This window comes from Rhinatrema bivittatum, chromosome 18 (assembly GCF_901001135.1).
Source record: "Rhinatrema bivittatum chromosome 18, aRhiBiv1.1, whole genome shotgun sequence".
NCBI lineage: Eukaryota > Metazoa > Chordata > Amphibia > Gymnophiona > Rhinatrematidae > Rhinatrema > Rhinatrema bivittatum.
The window spans coordinates 8102186-8114199 of NC_042632.1; the positions used below are offsets into that span (position 1 = coordinate 8102186).

Here is a 12014-nt window from a genome sequence, read left to right on the forward strand (position 1 = left end):
CTTGGCTTCCAATCACTGTAGGTTGAGAGGAGACGGAGGATCGGCAGCGGAGTGTTGTGTTGCAGCCCCTCCTCCTCTCACCGTGGCTTCCTATCAGGGTAGGTTGAGAAGGGGCGGAACTGGGAAGGAGTGCGCCGTTCTCTGGCGCTGAGGCATCGGCGGTTTCTGGTGCCTTCGTCTGTTATACGAAAGCGCTAAGCGGAAGCGGAAGAGCCGCTTGCCGGTGTACGCTGAGGTAACCGGATTGGGCTTTCTAGAGATCTATGACAAACTTTATGGCAATAAAGTTCTGTTTCTTTTGGCCCCATACACTGTAATGGAAAAGAAAAAAAATAAAGTGACAAGCTTTCTTCAAGTAAAAATAATGTATACGGCTCCTTTTGTGTAAAACCTGTGGCGGCTGGAAATGCCTTTCCGGGATCTATGAAAACACTTTAAATACATAATTAGCAGAAACGAGACGACAGAAAGAGACTTCATTAAAAAATGAAGCATGCAATCCTACATTTAAATAACATTTTTAATATCAATAATAAAATACATAACAGTAACAGGATTTTGATTTGTGTGCCTTACACAGTATTTACTCAGGTTTGTTGCTGTGCCCTATGGTGGTCCTGACCTATATGGCTTATTTCATTTTGATAATATTTCTGGAAAGCAGGTTATGGGGCCCTTTACTCTCTCAAGCAAATTTTAAAGGAATACATTAGTATCCCTCACCTTTTAAATCTAGACGTATTCTATTGTTTACCCCTCTGTCTCCCCCCTTCTAGCATAATAGGCACTGTGGGCAGGGAGGATACTGGTGCTCCAATTTCAGTTTTTCACAGGTTAGCCTAGAGCTGGTCCTGCAAAAGGGAGATCTACAACTTTCATTGGAATGGTATATTTGGAGCCAGAATTCTGTTTTCAACAGAGGTCAAAACAGGTCACATGTACTTGGCAGGATCCCAAGGATTAGATATATTCTAAGCTGTTTATCCTAAGGATATACAGTGAATTTCTCCAAAGTCACATTTATAATGGTTTTTGGACTTTTCTTTCAGGAATTTGCTCAAATCTTTTTTTAATCGCAGCTACACTGACAGCTTTTACCACATCCTCTAGCAACAAATTCCAGTGCTTAATTATGCACTAAGTGAAACAAATATTTTATCTTAAATGTATTACCTAATAACTTCATTGCGTGTACCCTAGTTTTTGTACTTTTTGAAAGAGTAAACCGATTTGCATTTACTTGTTCTACTTCGCTCATTATCATGGGACTTCTATCATATCTCCTCTCCAAGCTGAAGAGCCCTAACCTCTTCAGCCTTTCCTCATAGGGAAATTGTTCCATCCCTTTTATAATTTTGGACACCTTTCTCTGCTTCTTTTCTAATTGTACTGTATCTTAGTTTTACCGTTGCTCAACTGCTAAGATAAATACATAATCTGTAAACCATTATGATGGCTCTACCGAATGACGGTATATAAAACGCAATAAATAAATAAGTAAATAAATAAATAAATACATCTTTTTTTTTCAGATGCAGTGACCAGAATTTACATAGTAATCAAGCTGTGGATCACATCATAGAGTGATTCAGAGGCATTATGACACCCTCTGTTTTATTCTCCATTCCTTTCCTAATAATTCCTAGCAATTCTTTTTGTTTTCTTGGCTGTCACCACACATTAACCAGAGAATTTCAACATATTCATGATGATGCCCAGATCCTTTTCCTGGGTAGTGGCTTGCATGCTGTAGCTATAATTTGGATTGCTCTTCCCTACATTCATCACTTTGCACTTTTCTATATTAAATGTCATCTTCCATTTGGATACCCAGCCTTGCAAGGTCCTCTTGCAATTTCTCAAAATCTTCTTGTGATTTACAACTTTGAATAATTTTTTAACATTAGCAAATTTGATCAATTCATTATTCCCATCTCTAGGTCATTTATACATATGTTAAAAAGTAGTTGTCCCAGTAAAGAACTCTGGGGCATGCTACTATTCATATTTCTTCATTGAGAAAATGGACCATTTAGCTCTCCTGACGGTTTTCTATCTTTTAACCAATTCCCAATCTACAATAGAACATTGCCTCTAACCCATGATTTTTCAATTTCCTCAAGTCTCTCATGAGATACTTTGTCATACACTTTCTGAAAACCCAGATCCACTGTATCAGCTGGCTTACCTTTAGCCACGTATTTATTTTCACCTTCAAAAAAATGTAGCAGGCTTCCTTTTGCTAAATCCCATCCTTTTGCCTTTCTCCCATTAAACTTTGACTATTTATATGTTCAGTAATTTTGTATTTTATAATAGTTTCAACCATTTTTCCTGGCACTGTCAGGCCCATATAGCATGTCACACCTCACCTTTTAACCATGCCGGCAGTCATTTGGCCTTCCCTTTTTTATTGTGTGATATACATCTGGGCTTGGCTTCCAAGACATTTTTTTAAACAACATCCATCCCTGATGTAAATTCTTAACCTTTGCAGTTGCTCCTTTAAGTATTTTTTTGTAATCATCATCTTCCTTAGTTATCCTCCGTCCAGTTAACATGTCAAATTTGATCAAGTTATGATTACTATTGCCATGTGGCCCCAACACCATTACTTCTCACACCAGATCATGTGTTTTATTAAGGATTAGCTCTAAAAATAGCTCCCTTTCTTGTCAGTTCTTTTACCAGCTGCTCCATGCAGCAGTCATTTATTTCATCTAGAAATGTTACCTCCTTAGCATGTCCTGATGTGGAAATGTGGAAATTGAAACCACCCATTATTGCTTTGTTGCTAATTTTTTTTAATCTTTCCCTAATTTCTGTTAGTGTTTCATCGTCTGTCTGTTCATTCTGTCCAGGTGGATAGTAGTACACCCCCACTGCTATTCTATTCCCCTTCTCACATGGAATTTCTCTCCATAAAGATTCTATAGTACAATTTGTTTCCTGTGGATCGGCATCGATGCGTCGACTGATATCTGTGCACCAACGCACCATCATCGACGCACCTGGCACAAGCAAGTCAAGCTATGCTTTGGGATCGAAGCATGGACATGCAACTTCGACGTACCAATGCACTACAGGGTCAATTCATCACCAAAAGTCGCTGTTATCGACTCCATCGATGCAAAAGCCTCAGAAACAGCCAAAGAAACATATTTCTGGCCATAAAAGGCAAAAAGAGCCATCTCCTTTTCTGACTGTGGACGAAGACCCTCTGTCTTCTCCCCCTGATGCATTCTCACCGTCTTTTCCATCCAATCATGACGATCCTTTACATAAGAAGCCACGAAAAACATCACACTCAGGGAGCGAAATGCCTATTCAGCCACCGCAAACTCCACGACATGGTGCATCACAGAATACACAACCTCAGGAGGCATTGGAATCCCAGGCAATGTCACAAATCTCCTTAATCTTAGCACAGTTTTTTGACAACTGTAGCAGATCAGGGAGGACGCAGGCAGAACCACCACAGGAGGCTCCAATGTCACCTCCAGGCATCCCCAGTCCTGGTCCAGCCCTGGCATCACCTTCTCCTCCTCTGGCCGACCAATCGCCTTTATCATCTTCACCTGGCTCTTCAACGGGGACCCTTCAGACTCCCCATATTATTAACCAGAACCAGTCTCACCTCCCGAAGATCTCACGTATTCCAAATTCCTCGAGAAAGTGGGTCAAACCTTAAATATCGAAACCAAGAAGTTGCCAGATCCAAGAGCAGATGCTCTTGGCTTATTAAAGGTTTATGAAACTCCAGCAGAACCAACTGCACTCCCATCTCATGAGGTGCTGGATGCAGTAATGAAAAGGGCCTGGGAAACACCGCTTTCAGGCCCCTCAACTTCAAGAAAATAGGAGTTAAAATATTATTCTTCCTATTATTCACATGTTCAGTTGCCTTATGCCTCAGTAATGGTAGAGTCAGCAATGCAAAAGGCCCGTAAATCAAGGTTACATTGCAATACCTGTCCAGGTCGTGACTACAAATACATGGATGATTTTGGTAAGTGAGCATACCAATCAGGTATGCTTAACGCAAAACTCCAGCAGCATCATTTTGCAATTACCCAGTACCTATTCGAGTGCTTTCAAGCCTTGCAGCCTAAGCTTCAGAAGGAATCTCCTGATCAACACCTGCCTGAGGAGTTCCATCACATGGAGGAGGGTTTGAGACATCTCATCCGCACAGTGTATGAAGGGTTTGAGACATCTGCAAAGCCCACAGCAAATGCCATCGCAGCAAGAAGACTTGCATGGCTGAGGGCTAGCACCATCAGATAAGATGTCCATGAGAAGTTAGCAAACCTCCCCTGCTTGCCAGACAATTTATTCGGCGACCAGTTCCGGGAGACAATGGCACAGTTGAAGGACAGAAATTAGTAGTGCAGTTGCTGACTACTCCATCGAATTTTTCAACCTCCAGAAGGTATTATACAACTTACTGTAAATCACAATATCAGCGTCAACCCTTCAGGCCTTATCCACCTTTACCTACTACTCCTCGCCCTCAGACATCGCAACCACAGGGACCTAGAAAACGTCAGAGGACTCCAAAACAACCTAGGACTCCTCAGGATCAAACCCGCCAAAAACATCCATGGTTTTTAGGGAATCCCAGACCACCGCTACCACTTCCAGTCGGAGGCAGGTTAATCCACTTCTTACCTGTATGGGACGCCATCACAACTGACCTCTGGGTATTAAAGATAATAAAGGAAGGTTACTCCCTCAACTTCCAATCTTTTCCCCCTATGCCACACTTGGTACGCACCAGGAAACAAGGCATGCATTCCCAGCATATGCACCTGGAGAACACCAGTCTTCTACAACAGCAGTCCATACGTGAACTACCTGTATCTCACCATCACACAGGTTTTTATTCCCAATACTTCTTCATTCCAAAGAAATCAGGAGGATTCCATCCTATCCTAGATCTCAGAGCGCTCAACAAGCACTTAATGATGGAAAAGTTCAAGATGATGTCCCTCAAATCCATCCTACCTATATTCAACCCATAGAATGGATGTGTTCCATAGATCTCAAGGACGCTTATTCCCACATACCAATGCACCTTTGCTTTATGGAGATGGGATGCCATTTTCAGTACAAGGTACTTCCATTTGGCCTCTCCTCGGCTCACAGAGTTTTCATGAAATGTCTAGCGGTAGCGGTGGCTCACCTACGACGACAAGGCATACAAATGTTTCCCTATCTGGACGATTGGCTTCTAGTAGCACCCAGCCCATCTCTTCTGCAGACCAATCTCCTCACGACCATTCAACGCTTAGATGGATTGGGACTAACGATCAATTACGAGAAATCAAATCTGAAACCCACGCAAGCTTTGCAATTCATTGGAGCCCATAGCGACACCGAAAAGGACAAAGCTTTCCTTCCCGAATCACGAGCAATAACACTCAGGAATCTCACTCAAAACCTGACACTCGACCACTGCTCCTGCTCGACAAATATTAACACTTCTCGGGCATATTGCAGCATCTATCTATGTGGTTCCCCACACACGTCTCCACATGCAGCGTCTTCAGTGGGGTTTGAAGACACAGTGGAATCAATTCTCCAACTGCCTTTCTGCTCCTGTCTCCATCACACCAGCATGAAACAGGATTTGGACCGGTGGCTGACACCAACAACTCTGACAGTGGGAGCCCCACTGCGACTGCCAGTTCATCATATCATACCACAGATTCCTCAACAAAATGATGGGGTGCTCACCTAGCCCACCTTCAAACTCAAGGCCTCTGGTCTGCCTGGGAAAGTACACAGCAAATAGGCCTTATCCGAAATGCTCTCCGAGCCTTCCAACTCACATTAAAAGGAAAGACAGTCATGATCCACATGGACACTCAAGTGGCCATGTTCTATATAAACAAAGAAGGAGGGTCTGGTTCCTGGACCCTATGCAAGGAAGCAGTGACGATCTTAGAATGGGCAACCAACAACTCCATTGCCCTATAAGCCACCTACCTACCTGGCATCAACAACACCAGAGCAGACAAGCTAAGCAGAATATTTCATCCCCACGAATGGGAGCTTCATCAGAAAGTAGCACTGAAGCTCTTCCAAACTGGGGTTGGCCATGCATCGACCTATTCACCACGGAACGCAACTGCAGAGTTCAGACCTTCTGTTCGATATATCCAAGCGCCCAAAGGCTAACGCAGGATGCATTTCTCATAGACTGGTCGGAAGGCCTACTGTACGCTTTTCCCTCAATACCGTTGATTTCTCGCACGGTACAGAAATATATCAGGGACAATGCGGACCTCATTGTATGCATACCTGATTCGTCTATCGGTGGACACTCCAGTTCCATTAGGAAACAGCCCTCGCCTCCTAACCCAGGAAGGAGGATCCCTTCTACATCCGCTTCACTCCTCTCTGAACCTCACAGTGTGTAGATTGAAAGGCTATTATTTCAAACCCTAGACCTTACACCTCAGCTAGAAGATATTCTGATCTCTTCTAGGAAACTTTCCACCAGGTTAAGTTACAGAAGAAAATGGTTTAGTTATGCCTCTTGGTGCTCGGACAGGAACATGGACCCATTCACCTGCAACCAAACAAATTACTTGCTTATCTTCATCTACTGTATCAAAGAGGACTAGCTACAACCTCGCTCAGAGTCCACCTGAGTTCTATAGCAGCGTATCATTCTCTACACAATGACGCACCAATATCTACTCACCCTCTCATTTCCAGTTTTATGAAAGGGATCTTATGTCTGCACCCACCAATACGTAAATCCCCCGTACCGTGGAACTTAAACATTGTACTAGAACAGCTTATGCTACCTGCCACCCCAGATTCCTGGCATTGAAAGTACTTTTTCTGGTAGTGCTTACTTCGGCAAGACGTGTTAATGAACTTCAAGCACTAGTCCACTACTCTCCGGATCTAGTGTTCTACCACGATAAAGTCATGTTACGAACGCATCCTAGCTTCCTACCCAAGGTTGTTTCATCTTTCCACCTTGCAAAGCTGTGAGGAATATAAAACAAAGAAGCCGAAGTCCTCAAAAGTATTTATTAGAAAAGCAATATTCCAGTAAGTGCCCGACTCAAGGCCTGAGTTTCGCCCAATCATGGGCTGCTTCAGGGCTCAAAAAAGCAATCATTGCATAATTTAGTTAAAATATAATACATAAGCAACACACAGACATTTTTTTTTATATATATAAATTGAAAAAGAAAGGTCAACATACAAAAGACTAAAGCTTTCTGTCCGTTCACTGTTTAGTCTTTTGTATGTTGACCTCCTTTCTTTTTCAATTTATATATATAAATTTTTTTTTTCTGTGTGTTGCTTATGTATTATATTTTAATTAAATTATGCAATGATTGGGGTTTTTTTAGCCCCTGAAGCAGCCCATGATTGGGCGAAACTCAGGCCTTGAGTCGGGCACTTACTGGAATATTGCTTTTCTAATAAATACTTATGAGGACTTCGGCTTCTTTGTTTTGTATTCCTCACAACTTTCCACCTTAATCAGTCAATAATTCTTCCAACCTATTTCCCAAAGCCTCATACCAATGAGGCTGAGCGTAGACTACACATGCTAGATTGCAAACGAGCACTGGCTTACTGTAAACAGAGAACTGCTTCAGATTCTAGAGCATCGCAACTCTTCCTCTCGTTTAACCCAAATGCACTAGGGTTACTGGTTTCCAAAAACTCTGTCATCCTTGATCACAAACTGCATTCAGTTTTGCTACAAAAGACATTCAGAATCCTTGACTTCTTCTCCAAAAGCACACCAGGTGCGTGCTGTGGCGGCTTCCATAGCCCACCTGTGTAATGTACCCATATTGGACATTTGCAAAGCTGCAACCTGGTCCTCGCTTCATACCTTCACTACTCATTAGCGTTTGGACAAACTCACAGCAGCGGATGCCTCCATGGGCAAACAGATCCTAAAAGCGGGCACCTCCTGAATCACCTATATCACCAAGGACTGCCCGCAGTGTTCTTCCGCATCTTGAGCGCACAAAATAACGCAAATTTAACCAAGAAGTATCGCTCAAGTTGCTAGCTGGGGACTCCCAAAAGCATGGCTAATTCATCCTGCTTATCTGCGTGAAAAGAGCAAGTTTGCTTACCGTAAACGGTGTTTTCCATAGATAGCAGATGAATTAGCCATGCTGACCCCCCCACCACCACCTCCCTGGACAGTCTTGCTACCAACTACTCTACTTTATCACGGACTGAGGAGACTCTGGAAGGTGGGGGGAGGTGCCAAACAGGCACACACTACAGCAAGATTCAGAACTTTACTTTGAGAGCTTTGCCACCTACAGGACCAGAGGACGTCCCAGACAGGATAGCTAATTCATCTGCTATCTATGGAAAAACACCTTTACGGTAAGCAAACTTGCTCATTTGCGCACACATGTGCTTGTCTATAAAATTATGCGTAGATGTGCGCACATACAGCCTATTTTATACCATGTGCGCACATACGTATGTTATAAAATGCCCACATCCATTGTCATGAGCTGGCATACATGTGTACATGTGCACCCATGTGGCTGTTTAAAAGTTACCATCCCTGGTTTTTAAATTTGATAACTGGGGAGAAATTTGATAACTGAGGAGGAAGTGACGTCACCGCTGGAGATGGCAGCCTAGCCCCATAGATCCATTCACATTCTCAATTTAGCCTCTTTCCACAAGTGTTTTTGGTGGTGATATCGAAGGGGGAAAGTACTGCGACCAGGCTGATGGCTTCCTAAAAGAAAAAGGTAGACCTGAAGCAGTATTCGTATGCGAGTGTGCTGTTGCAAGGAGCAGAGGACTCCGATGGCAGAGCATTCAAGGAAGGTGCAGTTGCTGGTGAAAGGGCAGGTTTTAATACTAAAGCTGCGGGTGACATGCCTTGCAGAACTGAGTTTCAGACCTGGCTCCAGGAATAGTGACATGCTTGCTATCAAACATGAAATTCTTGATAATATGTCGGAAATTAAGAGTGAGCAGGCCGGAGGGTAGAGGAGGCTGCGACGACTTTATGACCAGGCCCCAGAGATGATGCAGTGCAGTGCAAAATGCAACAAGCTATCTCCTTCATACTTTGAACTTAGTGATCAGTTGGAAGAGGGGGTCCCAGAAGGAGTGGAATTTGGAGACTGATTTACAATGTTGACAGCATTTTGACTGCGGTGTAGATCTGGATATCCAGGATGCAGAGTTACCCTCCAGTAAAACTAGAATGAGCGCATCATTCCCTTCACACCCCTCGAGGAAATTTTCCAAGAGACATTGTTGCTTGTTAACATAGTTTCCCTGTGAAGAAAAAAATAATGGGCAATAGCATGAAAACAGGGCTCTATCATATGGAGAGGCCACAAGTTGAAATCTTCCAGGACTTGTCCCTTATTACCATTCGCAGAAGGAGAGTTCAGGGAATCTTAGTTCTTTGGAATCGGAATGTGAAATACAGGCGGCAGTTACTGTTTGGGTCTCAGTTTCACCATCAAGGGAGTTACATTGTATATGAGAACTGTCCTTGAAGCAATAGAGATTTTAAGAGCAGCCAGGTTGGAAGTACCCTAAACCTCAGAACCGGCGAGGCACTGCTTCATCATGCTGGGATGACACCTTCTAGATGGAAGCAAGTGTCTTGCAGGGGAAGGAGGCTGAGGCGTCATTCGGGGAATTCTTCTTCCTCTGCTAAAGGAGCTCCTTTTTGAGATACAATGGGGCTGATGCAATATGGTGCATTGAGCCAAGCACACTGTTAACCTGCAGTCAGATGCGGGTAGAATAGGAGCTAATCAATACCCTAATACAATAAGGGAATTAGCGCATATTAAACACGCGTCCAATGCAGAGTGAATGTAATAGCATTCATCACATGCTGTCCACGAGTAAGGAAAACCGATGCCGATAAACTCAGCGGCGGTTTTCGTGACCAGCGTACGGCAGTCACGAAAACCGATTGGGTTGCGCGTCCCTTATGCCCTCCTTGCTAATGCGACCCCCCTAATTTTAATATTGCATGGTGCCCCCCTTAGGGTGTTAAGAGAGTGGGTGCTGACTGTTCAGCGCCCGCTTTCTACACGACTTTATTGCATCTGCCTCAATGTGTTTTCCTTTTGGTCACTTTCCAGGAGGAGTTTAAGTTCTCCGAATCAATTTTGAAGCTTTCAGGGGAATTGCAGTAGCTTGATATGCTTGAGAGAGGACATTACATCTATGTTATGTTAAGCTTATAGTTCAATTGTTATAGTGGTTTGGTCAGGGTATTCTTGGAGATGGCTGATAAGAGGACATCATGAAGGAGAAAATTCACAATGTAAGGTGGTGGATGATTTGGGGAGTGGGTATGGGGAGGAGGGGGTGAAGGGGTCAACTTTGCTGGAGAAATATATGGGTATGGGTTCTTCTTTTGTAATGATATTGGGTTAAGGGGGAAAGGGGTGAATGTTTGGATTGTGAGAGGAAAATGGGTTGCTAACAGTGTGTATAGCTAGTATGATAGGTATGGGGTATTAGAGTATATATGGGTATCTTGAAAATCATTATTATTAAATGCCAAAGGGAAGAATTCCCCATTGTATTTCAAGAGGCTGAAATGTAGAAGGCTTCTGTCATATTTTGTCAGGAGACATATCTTGGAAAGTGCAGTGAGGGCTATTACAGTCCAATCATTCCTCAACATATACATGGCCTCAGCGACAGTTAGATGTAAGTGTGTGGGCTGGAATTCTATTTTCCATACTTCTTGTGGCAGATGTGAAAGTTATTATGAGAGATACTGGAGGTCGACATAGTGGGGGGTTATGATGGGTTCTCAATAAGGGTTCATATACTTTAGTGAATATATATGCTCCCGAACACTGCACAGGGTCCTTTCTTGGAAGCACTCTCCATGATGCTGAGAGACACCTCATAGTAGCTGGAGATTTCAACTTTATGTGTTACTCCTATTTAGATAACTCCAGCGGGGAGGCATCAGGCTCAGAGTGGTCGAAGATATGGCAGCTGGGATTCAATGTCAAGAAGTGCAGAGTCATGCATCTTGGGTGTGATAATCAGAAAGAACTGTATGAGTTGGGGAGTGAAAGGCTGAAGTGCACGGAGCAGGAGAGACCTTTGGATGATAGTGTCTAACAACCTGAAGTCAACGAAACAATGTGACACGGCGATAGCTAAAGCCAGAAGAATACTAGGCTGCATAGAGAAAGGAATATCTAGTACAGGTCCTTGGTGAGGCCTCACCTGGAGTATTGTGTTCAGTTCTGGAGACCGTATCTCAAAGGGGACAGAGACAGGATGGAGGCGGTCCAGAGAAGGGAGACCAAAATGGTGGGTGGTCTCTATTGAATGACTTATGAGGAAAGGTTGAAGAACGTGAATATGTATACCTTGGAGGAGAGGAGGAGCAGGGGTAATATGATACAGACCTTCAGATACTTGAAATGTTTTAATGATCCATGGTCAACAACAAATCTTTTCCATTGGAAACATTTAGTAGAACTAGGGGTCAGAATTTGAAACTCCAGGGAGGAAGACTTAGAACCAATGTCAGGAAATATTTCTTCACGGAGAGGGTGGGGGATGCCTGGAATGCCCCTCTGGAGGAAGTGGTGAAGACTAAAATTGTGAAGGATTTCAAAGGGGTATGGGATAAACAAGGAGGATCCCTAAAGGCTAGAGGATGAGAATGAATGAAAAAGCTTGGGGGTAATCTACGGAACAGCAGTTACTACCCTTAACAGAAATGTGGGGGTAACCTGCATGGAGCAGCAGTTACTACCCTCAACAGAAACGTGGGGGTAACCTGCACGGAGCAGCAGTTACTACCTTGGGAAGCTTGGTGTGCAGACTGGATGGACCATTTTGGTCTCTTTCTGCCGTCATTACTATGTTTATTCAGAGTTGCTTTAAAAAATATGCTAGCTGATAGGGAATTGATCGATATATGGTGCTTGCGTTATCCCACTGACCACATTTATTCTTTTTTCTCGAAGGCTCGCTTCTTATACTTGTTT

General features: G+C 43.4%; 1 long non-coding RNA gene across 1 annotated transcript in view; it reads left to right on the forward strand.

Annotated features, from left to right (window-relative positions):
* The first annotated feature begins 119 nt into the window (after positions 1–119).
* LOC115079802 overlaps positions 120–12014 on the forward strand; it is an 86104-nt gene continuing 74209 nt past the window's right edge. Inside the window, exon 1 of the long non-coding RNA XR_003853385.1 lies at positions 120–235. This is a non-coding gene — a long non-coding RNA (uncharacterized LOC115079802). The remainder of the gene's footprint in view (positions 236–12014) is intronic.